We start from the raw sequence: 14,224 nt of genomic DNA on the forward strand, positions 1-14,224 counted from the left end.
TGCATAATTATAAGTAATAAATCCACAGAATGCTATGGACCAAGCCTACTTGCATAATTATAAGTTATACAAGCTTACATTTTTATTTTTTTTTGGATAAATAAAGGGAGAGGCAGGGGAATTAATACAAGCTTACATTTAACAAAGGTACCCACTAAATCTTTGTTAGGAGTTCACAATCAGGGGTTTTTTTTTTTTTTTTTAAGCAAGAATAGGTCTCGCCTGACAGATCAAGACACTGGAAAATATGATGCAGAGTTTGGACCATCTAACCTCACAGCCAGAGCATGGAGTTCGAAAACATCAGCAAATTTCTTCAGCTGTCACTAGCTGATGCAGCTGCATTCATAAAAAGAGTAGTCAAAGTAAGCAGCAGATAAGAACCTAAGAATGTCTTGTATGGCATAGATGTTAGGTGATATCTCTTGATATGATCCACAAATTAATCATCATTGAAGAAACAGGGCATTATCTCATAGGGATATGAAGTAGGGTTTTTCATAGGTCCATCCTTTGTACCCACAATCAACTTTAGACATGCCCATATATAGTCGGATGGGTTTGTTGGGCAACCCAGAAATTGCCAAACACAAATTTAATCCAAATTCCAAAATCATGTTTGGTAAACAGATACAGAAAAAGGAACAAAGAAAAAATGCATTTTAAGAAGACATATGAGAAGATCAACTTAAATCTGCCAAAACATAAGCATTTGCAAAAAGTAACTGAAACAACTTTGTTTTGGTCCCTGCCTGGACAAATTACCAAGATATGATACATGTGACCTGTTAGGCAATCTTCATAAGCAAACCTCCATAAGTGATTAGAAAAGCTTAATTAACACCCAGAAAAGGACTAATATTGACCTGCATATAAACCTTCACTCCTTAGTCCCAGACTTGCAGTTAAGCATAATTGCAAGGAGACCTTTTCATAACTAATATTCAAAGATGCAAAATATCCTTAGTAAAATGGCACATTCAGTAAATAACATCAAGTAGATTTGTATAGATTTGTATTTTTGAAAAAAATAAATAAGATTCATATTGGCAATTCAAGAACTCTTCAGCACATAGAAAAAGAACAACATTAATTTCACTCAACCTATATAACTGAAAGTATAAAAAAGGGGCATTTCCAACGAAATCAAACAATATATACAGAATTTCAAAAGCCTTAGAAAATTAAATAGCAGCAAATTTCATTGACTATCATCACTATCATAATCAATCATATCATCATTAACTTCATCATCTTCAAGATTCTCCTCATGGAATTCGCCATCAATATCAACACATATCATTTCCATGTCTTCTTTGCATAATTCTATGGGTTGATCATCCATGTGCACTGCATTTCCAAGACCAAATGATTCAAATTCTTGGTATGGTTCATCATTGTCCTTTTCTTCCTCTTCCTCTTTCTCTTCCTCTTCATCCCTTTTCACTAGAATGTCATATATTGCCCGAGGTATTATTCTTTGTACAACTCGATAATTGTTGCCAAATTTCATGTCTTTCATATAAAACACTTGTATAGCTTGGCATGCTAGCACAAACGGTTCATCCTTGTACCAAGTTCTTGTAACATTCACACTAACATATTTATAATCATCAAATTTCATTCCATTTTTTTCATTGCCAACATCCCACCAATCACACTTAAAGAGGAACACCCGATTTCTCCCTAGATATTTCAACTCGACTATATCTCTAACAACTCCATAAAAATCAATAGCTTCTCCTTTATGGTCACCCTTAACAACCACACCACTACCTCCCATAACTCCTTTAACTCATCTATCAATGGCCGTAAAAACACATCAAAGTCAAACCCGGGAGCCCTACGCCCAGGAATAAGCAAAGGCATCATAAAAAATGGATCCTTCATACATTTCCATGGTGGTAAATTGTATGGGACAAGAAAAACCGGCCATATGCTATATGAGTTACTCATGTTTCCAAACGGGTTAAAACCATCGCTAGCTAGTCCGAGCCTAACGTTACGCGGATCTTTGGCGAAAGACTCATGCTTTTTGTCAAAGTCTTTCCATGCTTCAGAATCAGCCGGATGACGCAACACATTTTCCTCCTCTACACGTTTATCCTTATGCCACTTCATATCAATAGCCGTCTTCCTGGATATGAATAGCCTTTGTAGCCGTGGTTTTAAAGGAAAGTATCGCAGAACCTTGTGAGGGATCTTTTTACCTTTACCTTTACCTTTACGAACCTTGTATCTTGGCGCTTTACAAGTAGGACACTCATCTTCATTTTCATACTCCTTCCAAAAAAGTACGCAATCGTTCTTGCATACATGTATTTTTTGATAGTCGAGGCCCAAATCTCGAATTATTTGTTTAGCCTCATTGTAAGAGCATGGAAGCGTTTCACCAATGGGAAGTGCCTCCTTCAACAATTCCAACAACATCGTGAGTGATTTGTTGCTCCATCTATTAAATATCTTTAGATGTAGCAATTTAACCATGAATGATAGTTTGGAGAATCGTTGGCAATCCGGATACAAATCTTGCTCCACATCCCTCATTAATCTTGCAAATTTATTTGTTTCTCCACCACAACTACTTGGTAAGTCAGGATTACGACTACTAGATGCTTCTCCCACATAACCAAATGTGGTTGTTCCACTTCGTATGTCATGAATAACTTCTCGCACCTCGGTATTGGGACTATTTGACTTCTCTGTCACATTGTCAAGATATTCGTCATTTTCATTTTGTGAGTCATCATTATCATTCAATTAAAAACCTTCCCCATGATACACCCACCTAGTGTAACTCGTGACCACCCCATATGCATACAAATGAATTTCAACTTCCTCTATGGTTTTTTGAATATGGTTGTTGCATCTATAACATGGACACCAAATCTTATCTATCTCTGGTTTCATATGATCACGAGCAAACAAGATAAATTCCCTCACCCCATCAATGTACTGAGGTGACCTTCTATTACGAAGTTGCATCCAACTCCTATCCATGGTGCAAAAGAACTAAAGAAGAAAGAGAAAAAAAAAAAGAAAAAGAAAAAGAAAAAGAAGAAGGTAAAAGCTTAAAAAATAGGAAACATAATGCTACAATTTTCGACTCTCATAACACAAGCGAATCAAAATAAATTTAACAATGCAATCAATCGAATTGGCATCTACATTTCCAAATAACACAAATATAATAAAATCAAACAAATCAGGATTAGATCAGACCATATCATCAAAGCAAAAGAAACATCAAATTAAGCATTAATATAGGGATTCTACGAATTCTTCATCACCACACAATCACCCCCTCAAAAAATTCTAAATGGATAAATCTTGATTTTAGATATTTAGGTAGATAGATCATTGGTAGTCCCAAACCCTTGCTTTTGAAAAACTCTAACCAAGCAAAGTGATTACTATCGTTTTATGAGAGCTAAATCCAAGAAGATACATGTATAAATCAACAATATGTAAAGAGCATATAAATAGTAATACAAAGAAGAATAAATTACAAGCTCAATTAATCCTCGTATCATCTGTATTACGAGGTAGACTTCATAATCGAAACCTGAAACAATTTTGGGCCTTCAATTAATCCTAGTTTTTGAAGGTTTCCTTCAATATTACTTCATTTCCATAGAAAGGTGAAGAGGTGAAGTGTGTCAGTTTGTATGTTGGCCTACGCAAGTTGCAAAACTTTCTTTGTTTTCCTTTGTGGGGGATGACAAGCAAAGATGGCTAACTGTCTGCACCGATGTATTTAATTAGCGAGGGACAAGGTTGTTTTGATTTGTAAAACATGCATACATTGTATCTAAATGAATGGGGTTTTGTCACTGATGGAGATGATAGTAGCAGTGAGTTTGTTATATGCATATCATGAAAGGTAAGACTAGTTTTCATATTACATTTTGCCTCGAGCAATGTAGTTGCCAATTTTCCATCTCTGAAAGTGAAAAACATTAATATTTTTAACCCGCAATTTTTGTTCTTTTAAACCTTTTGTGAATGAGTTTTGATCCAAAGAGGCAAATATGAGATGCTCATAGTTGAAGCAAATGCTTAAAAAGCATATTACATAAATGTGACTTACTAAATTCCATTAGGTGTTCATCTAAGCTAATTGGAGTCAATAAACACTGTCGTTTTTCACTCGTTGACATAAGCTTTAAGCCAGACCACATAAATGTGTGCTCCTGTGTTTGCCCTGTTTTACCTTAAGTTCTAGTTCCCTCCTAAACTATAAGAATCACTCTAGTGACAACAAAAGGTTGTAAAATAAGGAAGGAAAAAGGAACAATAAAAATGAAATTAATGATCATACCACTAAAATATGCAATAGCAATGAGAAGGGGAGATGTAAAGAGGGAGAGAATAAACCTTCATCATCATGACTGTTATATTTTAAGGCAATTGATGGGCATTCTCAATTCTTTTATTCAGTTTACTTCCAAACTACTTATCAAAGCCTTTGCACACATGAAAAGAAATATTTGAAAATTACAACTCTTTTTTTTTTTTTTTTTTTTTTTTGAGGAATCATGAAAATTACTACTTCAAATGTTACTTTTCTCTTTCAGCACCATAACTATATGAGCTCACTAAAAAGCATTCTCTTGGAAACTCCCAGGTTTAAAAACAAACCTTGGAACAGTTTAGATAATGATCTTATTATATTCGTGGAACAACAAATTTCAGAGCATATTCATCATAGCAAATAAGCATAGGACTGAATTTGATTACAGTCACAAAATACCCTGAAGAGAGAAGGATATAACTCTTGTATACACTAATATGGTAGTTCCTAATATATCAGAACTAAAATAATTATTAATAGCATATCTTCTTCATCAAAGCATGTAAACACTAGTTATGATCTCATTCGAAATTACGAGCCAAAATTGTTTCATAAAATTTCAATAATAGATCAATGTTATGAGATAATTAGAAAAAAAAAAAAACCACAGATCAATGTTACAATAATAGATCCTAATGTTCGGAAAACCAAATTCAAGTATAAATTGAAACCAAACAATACAAGTTCCGAGCAAACAAACTGAAGAAACACAATCTCTTGAATCAATTTCATGCCGAAACAAACAAAAAGAAATCTGAACTGTGAGAAGCAGAAAAAGCATCAACAAACGACGATTGTTCGTCTAAAAATGAATGAATCGAAGACATAAAAACATCATCAATTTCGTATAAATTTTAGCTCAAACAAATAATCGATTAATCGATCAAACCTGTGATTGAAATAGCTAAAATAGCTGTTGAGAGAAATCAGATTAGGGATCGAAACTGTCGGAGACGAAATCCACAAACCACCGATCAGAGTCTCTAAGAGCAGGGATGAAATCAACAATGAAATTAGGGATGTGAGAGAGAGAGAGAGAGAGAGAGAGAGAGGGGTCTGAAGAGGAAATGAAATCCCGATTACAATTGTGCAAAGAGTGAAAATATAATAAAAAAATGTATGAGTTAGGTTTATTGGCAACAAACTAAAGAGGTGTGTAAAAAGTCATTAACTCTTTTGCAACCAAATAGCTTCGTTTTAAAAATAAAATAATATGATTAAGTATTTCTTTTTTTAAAGTCCTTTATTTTGTCCTTAAAAATATAGGTTTTATAGACAAAAAATTTTTGTTCCTAAAATTTTGTCTTTAAAACCTTGATTTCTTGTAGTGCGAGCGTGATTTTCACCTTTCCAGTACTTCCGACTGTTTTGCAGAACGCTCGAGCGGGTAGTTATACGCTCGAGCGGAAACCTTTGTCTGCACGTCCGCTCGAGCGGGGTAACCTACGCTCGAGCGTGACCCCTGTTTTCTGAAAATTCTGAAAGTGCTTTTAAAGTGCATCTTTGCATCCTCATCTCATCCTAGACATTCTTAGGCCTAGTTTAAGACGTCTTGTTGTTGAGGATATAGATGTAGAACACACCAAGGCATATTAGGGGTTAAGTTTATATCTTTCCCAACAGTGTAGCTTAGCGTGTGTTCAATCTGTTAACTGTGTAGGGTTGGCGACTGGGGAGACGCGCTCTAGTTTACTGTAGCCCAGAACTCTGTGAGTAACGATTATGTAAAGATATGTTCAAAAATGATTATTTTCTGAACAACTGAACTGTACTGTTTCTGAATTGAATACTGTTAATTGAATGAATGTATGTCCTGTATATTGAACTGTATTGTGACATCCTTGGCACCTACTGTTTACTGTTACTGTTACAGAGATCTCTGTCGGTTCCCTCGTTGGAACCACTACTGTTTACTAACTAATGGCCATCACTACTGTTCGGTCTTTTAAGTCCTACTGTTTACTGTACTGTTATGCTAATGGATGTACCACATATGACTGTACTGACTGAACGACTGAAATACTGAATCAATGAACTGTTTTCATTACTGTAAGGACATTTATTCTTAACCCCTTTACGCATTATGTTATTCACTGGGCTTTAGCTCACTGCTTATATATATATATATATATATATGTAGGTGTACAGGCACCAGACCGCGGCTAGAAGCGTTGAGATAGACTCCAGTTTTGTCAAGCCAACCTATGTGCCTCACTGCGAGGTTCCGAAACTGCCATGCTTTGGCTTAGGGGTCTTTTTATTCTCCCCTTCTGTACTGTTTGGAGAACTGAATAGCACTGTACTGTATTGTTAATACGGATTGAGTCCCTGATCAAAATGAATGTAAACGTCGTGCATACTGTTTTGTACTGTTTATGTATATATGTATAAAAAGTCTTTTTGCATACAGACTGTCACAGCTCATTGGGCATTGTTTATTTACTGTATTGGCTTCCGCCAGGCCCTGTACTCTGTGTTACTGTATTACTGTTAAGCAGTCCTTCGATAAGCAGTCCTTCGGTAATCTCGGATTACTGGCCGGTTACGGTGCTAAACCCATAGGGCCGGGTTTGGGTCGTAACAGAGTGGTATCAGAGCGATACTTACCACGAGTTATACCGCACACACGTGTCCAAATGAGCTATAGGATGTCCTAGAAAAGCGATTAGGGCATTGCATGAACATGTTAAAGTGTGTGCTTATGACTGACTGAATATATGCGAAAGTGTGAACCTGTTTAAACAAATGACTGCTTATGTTGATAATTGTTATAACTGTTTATAGTGAAATGGATAATGCAAGAACTGCAAACGAAACTGAATCCTCATCCTCTGAGGTCAGAATGGCTAGACTGGAACGAATGATGGAACTGATAACTGAAAGATTAGACCGATAACAGAATCAACAGCCCCCACCTCCTCCTCCAGTTGTACCGGAACAAAATGTGAATGTAAATGATGGGGATATAATTGCTCTGACCCAGAAGTTCAGCAAAATGAAACCGCCATCCTTTTAGGGAGGCCTTGAGCCGTTAAAGGCTGAAGCATGGGTTCTTGAGACTGAAAAATTGTTTGAGGTTTTTTCGTGCTCTGAAGCACACAAGGTGCTGTTAGCCACCTTTACTCTGCAAGAAGAGGCTAGAAGGTGGTGGATGCTTATTCGTGATGAAAATACCGTTTTGACTTGGGCTCAATTCAAAGGAGCCTTCTTCGAAAAGTACTTCCCTCAGTGTGTTAGAGATAGGAAAACGACTGAATTTGAACAGCTGAGACAGGACACAATGTCTGTTGCTTAATATGAAACAAAATTTACTGAACTTGCTAGATATGCACCACACATGGTGGACACTGACTACAAGAAGGCCAGAAAGTTTGAAGGCGGCCTTAATGTTGCAATTCTCAATCGGATCAATGTTTTGAAATTATCGAATTATGTAAATTTTCTTGACCGAGCCTTGATGGCTGAAACAAATATCGAGGCAATGAAAACTGAAACACCATCATCTGAATGGCGGGGTAAAAGACAGGGTTTCAAGTTTAAGAAAGGCAAGCATAATCCATTGAATAAGAAACAGAATACGGGGTCAACGATTGCTTCCAGTCAAGGAAACCGTTCAATACCGCCCTGTTCGGAATGTGGTAAAAATCACAAGGGAGTTTGTTACAAAATATCTGGAGCTTGCTATAGGTGTGGCAAGATAGGCCATATAGTTAAAGACTGCCCCTCTGCTCCACAGGCCAGTAGTAAAGCTACGTCGAGCGTAGCAGCATCAACTGTTGCCCCAAAACCGAACCCTAGAGCTACCGAGAAAGAGCCTATGAGGCAGGGCCGAGTGTTCGCCTTAGTACCAGGAGATGTGCAGAATACCGAGACCGTTGTGTCAGGTATTCTCTCTATTTGTACTCAAAATGCTTACGTACTGATTGATTCGAGGTCTACACATTCATATGTGTCGCATGCTTTTTCGCGAAAATTGAATAGACCCTTAGAACCTATGAACTATCTGTTAGCTGTATCATCACCCGTTGGGGGATCTATGACCTGTGCATATATGTACCCTGCTTGTGAAATTATTGTTGGAGATGCACATCTGTTTATTGATTTACTGCCACTGAACATTGACCATTTTGATGTAATATTAGGGATAAACTGGTTAACGAAATATCATGCCACCATAGACTGTGTAACGAAACAAGTAGTTTTCCGTCCACCTGGTCTGCCTGAATTTGTGTTTAATGGGGTTGGAGTAGTACCTCCTCCGTATTTGATTTCATCTGTGAAAGCTGTTAAACTGATTAGAAAGGGGTGTAAAGGGTATCTGTGTTCTGTACTGACTGTATCTACTGATGATAATGTTAATGTGAACTGTATTCCTATAGTCAGAGAATTCTCAGATGTTTTTCCAGATAATTTGCCAGGAGATTTGATTGACAGGAAGATTGAATTTACTGTTGACGTGGTTCCCGGAACACAGCCAGTTTCTAAAGCTCCTTACCGAATGGCTCCAACTGAACTGAAAGAACTGAAAGTGCAACTGCAAGAACTGTTAGACAAAAATTTCATCAGGTCCAGTACTTCACTATGGGGCGCTCCTGTTCTGTTTGTAAAGAAGAAAGATGGCTCATTGAGACTGTGTATTGATTACCGTGAACTGAATAAGGTAACCGTGAAAATAAATACCCATTACCACGTATTGATGACCTGTTTGATTAGTTACAGGGTGCACAAGTATTTTCTAAGATCGATCTCAAATCCAGATACCATCAGTTGAAGTTAAACCAGATGATATTGATAAAACTGCTTTTCGAACGAGGTATGGACACTATGAATTTTTAGTTATGCCTTTCAGAGTTACCAATGCACCTGTTGCATTTATGGACCTCATAAACAGAATCTTTAAACCGTACCTTGATGACTTCATTGTTGTATTTATTGATGACATACTGATTTATTCCAAAACTATAGAAAAACATGAACATCATCTGAGACTTGCCCTACAGACTCTAAGAGAACAGAAACTTTATGCTAAACTGTCTAAATATGAATTCTGGCGTGATCATGTTATGTTTTTGGGGCATGTTGTTAGCAAAGATGGAATTTCTGTTGATCCGCAGAAAATCGAAGCTGTAGTGAGCTGGCCTAGACCAACAAATGTGACAGAAATCCGAAGCTTTTTTGGATTAGCCGGGTATTACAGAAGATTTGTCAAAGATTTCTCCAAAATTGCCTTACCATTGACTCAACTGACACAGAAGGGAATATCATTTGACTGGACTGACCAAAGGGAATCTGCTTTCCAGGAGTTGAAAACTCGATTAGTGACTGCACCAGTTCTGACCTTACCTTTAGGTACGGATGGTTATACTGTATTTAGTGATGCTTCCCATAAGGGTTTGGGATGTGTTTTAATGCAGAACGGGAGAGTTATTGCTTATGCTTCCCGACAACTGAGACCGCATGAAAAGAACTACCCGACCCATGATCTGGAACTTGCTGCAGTAGTATTTGCACTGAAAATCTGGCGTCACTACCTGTATGGGGCGACATGTGAAGTGTATACTGACCACAAGAGTTTGAAATATTTCTTCACACAGAAAGAACTGAACATGAGACAGTGGAGATGGCTAGAACTGATAAAAGACTATGACCTGCAGATATTGTACCATCCGGGAAAAGCCAATACCGTTGCCGATGTATTGAGCCGGAAATCGATTGGAAACTTAGCATGTTTGCTTACCAGACAGAAAGAGTTGCTTTGTGACCTTGAAAAATCTGAAATTAAAATTGTCTTGCGAGAACAAGGTGGAACCTTAGCTGCTATTTCTGCTCAGCCGGCACTGATTGAAAAGATTAAAGCGAAACAACAACTGGATGACTTTTTGAAGAAGGTCATCAAAGAAAGGAAATCTAAACCAAGATCGGGATTCAAATTTGAGAATAATGTACTGAAATTTCAAGAAAAACTGTGTGTACCGAATGATACTAAACTGAAAAGGAGGGTTCTGAGCGAAGGCCACAATTCAAAATTTTCTATTCATCCGGGGAATACGAAAATGTACCAAGACTTGAAACTGAATTTCTGGTGGCCAGGAATGAAGAAAGAAATTGCCGATTTTGTATCAAAATGTCTTCAATGCCAACAAGTTAAAGCCGAACATCAACGACCCGCAGGCTTATTGCAGCCCTTACCGATACCGGAGTGGAAATGGGAACATATCACCATGGATTTTATTGTAGGATTGCCTCGCTCCAGTAAAGGTATGGACTCGATTTGGGTTATTGTTGATAGACTGACTAAATCTGCTCACTTCTTACCTGTTAAAACAATTTATAATGCGGACAAACTGGCTATACTCTACATTGATGAAATTATTAGACTGCATGGAGTGCCTGTGTCCATTGTTTCTGACAGAGATTCGAAGTTTACATCGAGGTTTTGGCAAAGCCTACAGACTGCATTGGGTACTGAACTGAGACTGAGTAGTGCCTATCATCCTCATATAGATGGCCAGTCAGAAAGGACCATCCAGACTCTAGAGGATTTACTGAGAATGTGTGTCCTTGATTTTTAGGAAAACTGGGAAAGTCATTTGCCCTTAACTGAATTCGCCTACACAACAGCTATCATTCGAGTATTGGTATGGCGCCCTTCGAGGCATTGTATGGCAGAAAATGTAGATCTCCGATTTGCTGGGCAGAAGTTGGAGATGGGCCTTTGCTTGGGCCCGAGATTGTTTATGAAACGACTGAGAAAGTGAAACTGACACAACAGAGACTGAAAACTGCACAGAGCAGGCAGAAAAGCTATGCAGATGTCAGAAGACGAGACAGAGAGTATGAATTGGGTGATCACGTGTTTGTGAAAGTGACACCAATGAAAGGCCAGACTCGTTTTGGAGTCAAAGGCAAGTTAGCGCCGAGATACGTCGAACCATATGAGATTATCGAGAAAATTAATCCGGTGGCGTGTCAAGTTGCGCTTCCTCCTGAAATGGAGAATATGCACAACGTCTTCCACATTTCTATGTTGAGGGACTACCTCCGGGATCCTTTTCATGTGATAAAGCCAACTCGTGTAGTGCTGAGTGACGACTACACTTACGAGGAACAGCCTATACAGATTGTGAACAGACAGATCAAGAAATTGAGAAACAAAGAGATCCCGTTAGTGAAAGTTGACTGGCAAAACTATGGTGGCGTATATGCCACTTGGGAAAGGGAAGATGACATGGCTAAAAGATATCCTGAACTGTTTCCATTGAATCCTGTTTTCTTCCTGAATGAAGGTAACTCGAGTTTAGAGGACTAAACTCTATTTAAGGGGGGGAGACTGTAATAACCCTCGTCACTGTTTATCGAAGAACTACTGATTACCGTTAAACTGAAACTGATTATGACTGATAAGTGAACCGAATAAACTACCGATTACCGTTAAACTGAAACTGATTATGACTGATAAGTGAACTGAATGAACTACTTAACTGACTAACTGAAATTGAAACTGATTGATTGAATATACCTGTTTGAATTGCATTTCCATCTGTTGCCTGTTTGATTATCTGTTCCCGTTTTCATGTTTAAATTGCAAATTGAAGGCCTTATCGGCGGCCGAATCTGAAATTGATTGATGATCTATGATCGTTAGAATTAATGCGATTTTATGGTATATTTATCTGAAAACTTATTTGGTATGATTAAATTAGATTAAAATGAGTTAAATTGCACAACTTAGACTTAATTACATTAGTGCCACTTAGTGGCCACTGCCTAACACATATGGAGCCTTGTACAACACTTGATCAAAACACTCCCATCAGTTTCTTTTGTTGCCTACAACCGACCAAGATAGAGAGTGAGAGAGAGTTGAGTTGCTCTTGAGAGTTTGGCTAGAGAACTTGAAGTAAATTGAAGAGTTCCTTGCATATTTGAGCTCCCATCTTGAACTACTAGACCTAAGGTAGTGTGATTACCCTCTTGTTTGTGAATTGAACTTGTTCTTGCATGGTTCTTGTCAAATTTAGTGGATTAAGGCATGAAATAGCTTCACATGTTGAATTGGAGCTCATTCCATGCATGCATGTTTGAATTGTTCAATTTTGAGTTGATTCTATGGAGAATTGTCACATGCATGCTCATGGTTATGTTAAGTCCATGTTTTCATCTTGTTTTTGGAACAATTGGCTCCTTAGAGTATCAAATTGAAGCTTTGAAAAGGTTTAAATTGATGCAAGTTTGCATGTTCTTCATATTCATGAAAATTGGTTTGAATTGGATTTATTTGAAACACCCTTGGGCTTTGATTTTACAATTGAGCTTTGAATCATGTTAAGGTATGAGTTTTGAAGTGTTTTCCAGGAAATGGGCCCAAAGGAATCGAATTTGATGCATTCAAACTTGGTTTTGAGCTTGAGGTTCAAATTTGGAATTTCCAGAATTTGGACTCACGCTCGAGCGAGGTGACTGGCGCTTGAGCATGGAAATCGTGCTCTCAGCATTTTTGTTCTGTTTTGAATTCCGCTCGAGCGGAATAATTGACGCTCGGGGGGGACATTGTGTCTTGTGCTCGAGCGGGCGTCGAGCGCCCAATCGAGTGCGATTTTCGCCTTTCCAGCACTTCCGACTGTTTTGCAGAACGCTCGAGCGAGTAGTTATACGCTCGAGCGGAAACCTTTGTCTGCACGTCTGCTCGAGCGGGGTAACCTACGCTCGAGCGTGACCCCTATTTTCTGAAAATTCTGAAAGTGCTTTTAAAGTGCATCTTCGCATCCTCATCTCATCCTAGGCATTCTTAGGCCTAGTTTAAGACGTCTTGTTGTTGAGGATATAGATGTAGAACACACCAAGGCATATTAGGGGTTAAGTTTATATTTTTCCCAACTGTGTAGCTTAGCGTGTGTTCAATCTGTTAACTGTGTAAGGTTGGCGACTGGGGAGACGCGCTCTAGTTTACTGTAGCCCAGAACTCTGTAAGTAACGGTTGTGTAAAGATATGTTCAAAAATGATTATTTTCTGAACAACTGAACTGTACTATTTCTGAATTGAATACTGTTAATTGAATGAATGTATGTCCTGTATATTGAACTGTATTGTGGCATGCTTGGCACCTACTGTTTATTGTTACTGTTACAGAGATCTCTGTCGGTTCCCTCGTTGGAACCACTATTGTTTACTGACTGATGGCCATCACTACTATTCGGTCTTTTAAGACCTACTGTTTACTGTACTGTTATGCTAATGGATGTACCACATATGACTGTACTGACTGAACGACTGAAATACTGAATCAATGAACTGTTTTCATTACTGTAAGGGCATTCATTCTTAACCTCTTTACGCATTATGTTATTCACTGGGCTTTAGGTCACTGCTCATATATATATGTAGGTGTACAGGCACCAGACCGCGGCTAGAAGCGTCGAGATAGACTCCAGTTTTGTCAAGCCAACCTATGTGCCTCACTGCGAGGTTCCGGAACTGCCTTGCTTTGGCTTAGGGGTCTTTTTATTCTCCCCTTCTGTACTGTTTGGAGAACTGAATAGCACTGTACTATACTGTTAATAGGGATTGAGTCCCTGATCAAAATAAATGTAAACATTGTGCATACTGTTCTGTACTGTTTATGTATATATGTATAAAAAGTCTTTTTGCATACAGACTGTCACAGCTCATTGGGCATTGTTTATTTACTGTATCGGCTTCCGCCAGGCCCTGTACTCTGTTTTACTGTATTACTGTTAAGCAGGCCTTCGGTAATATCGGATTACTGGCCGGTTACGGTGCTAAACCCATAGGGCCGGGTTTGGGTCGTAACAGAGTGGTATCAGAGCGATACTTACCACGAGTTATACCGCACACACGTGTCCAAATGA

General features: G+C 38.2%; 1 long non-coding RNA gene across 1 annotated transcript; it reads right to left on the minus strand.

The window, feature by feature from the left end:
* Positions 1-272: 272 nt before the first annotated feature.
* On the minus strand, positions 273-5,550 carry LOC145797514 (uncharacterized). The gene is made up of 2 exons (XR_014339064.1): positions 5,244-5,550; positions 273-339 (listed from the first exon to the last, which is right to left on the minus strand). It is a non-coding gene; the product is annotated as an uncharacterized LOC145797514 (long non-coding RNA).
* Between the last annotated feature and the right edge of the window lie 8,674 nt (positions 5,551-14,224).

Source organism: Camellia sinensis, chromosome 8 (genome assembly GCF_055761805.1).
Source record: "Camellia sinensis isolate YWXY chromosome 8, ASM5576180v1, whole genome shotgun sequence".
Taxonomy (NCBI): Eukaryota; Viridiplantae; Streptophyta; class Magnoliopsida; order Ericales; family Theaceae; genus Camellia; species Camellia sinensis.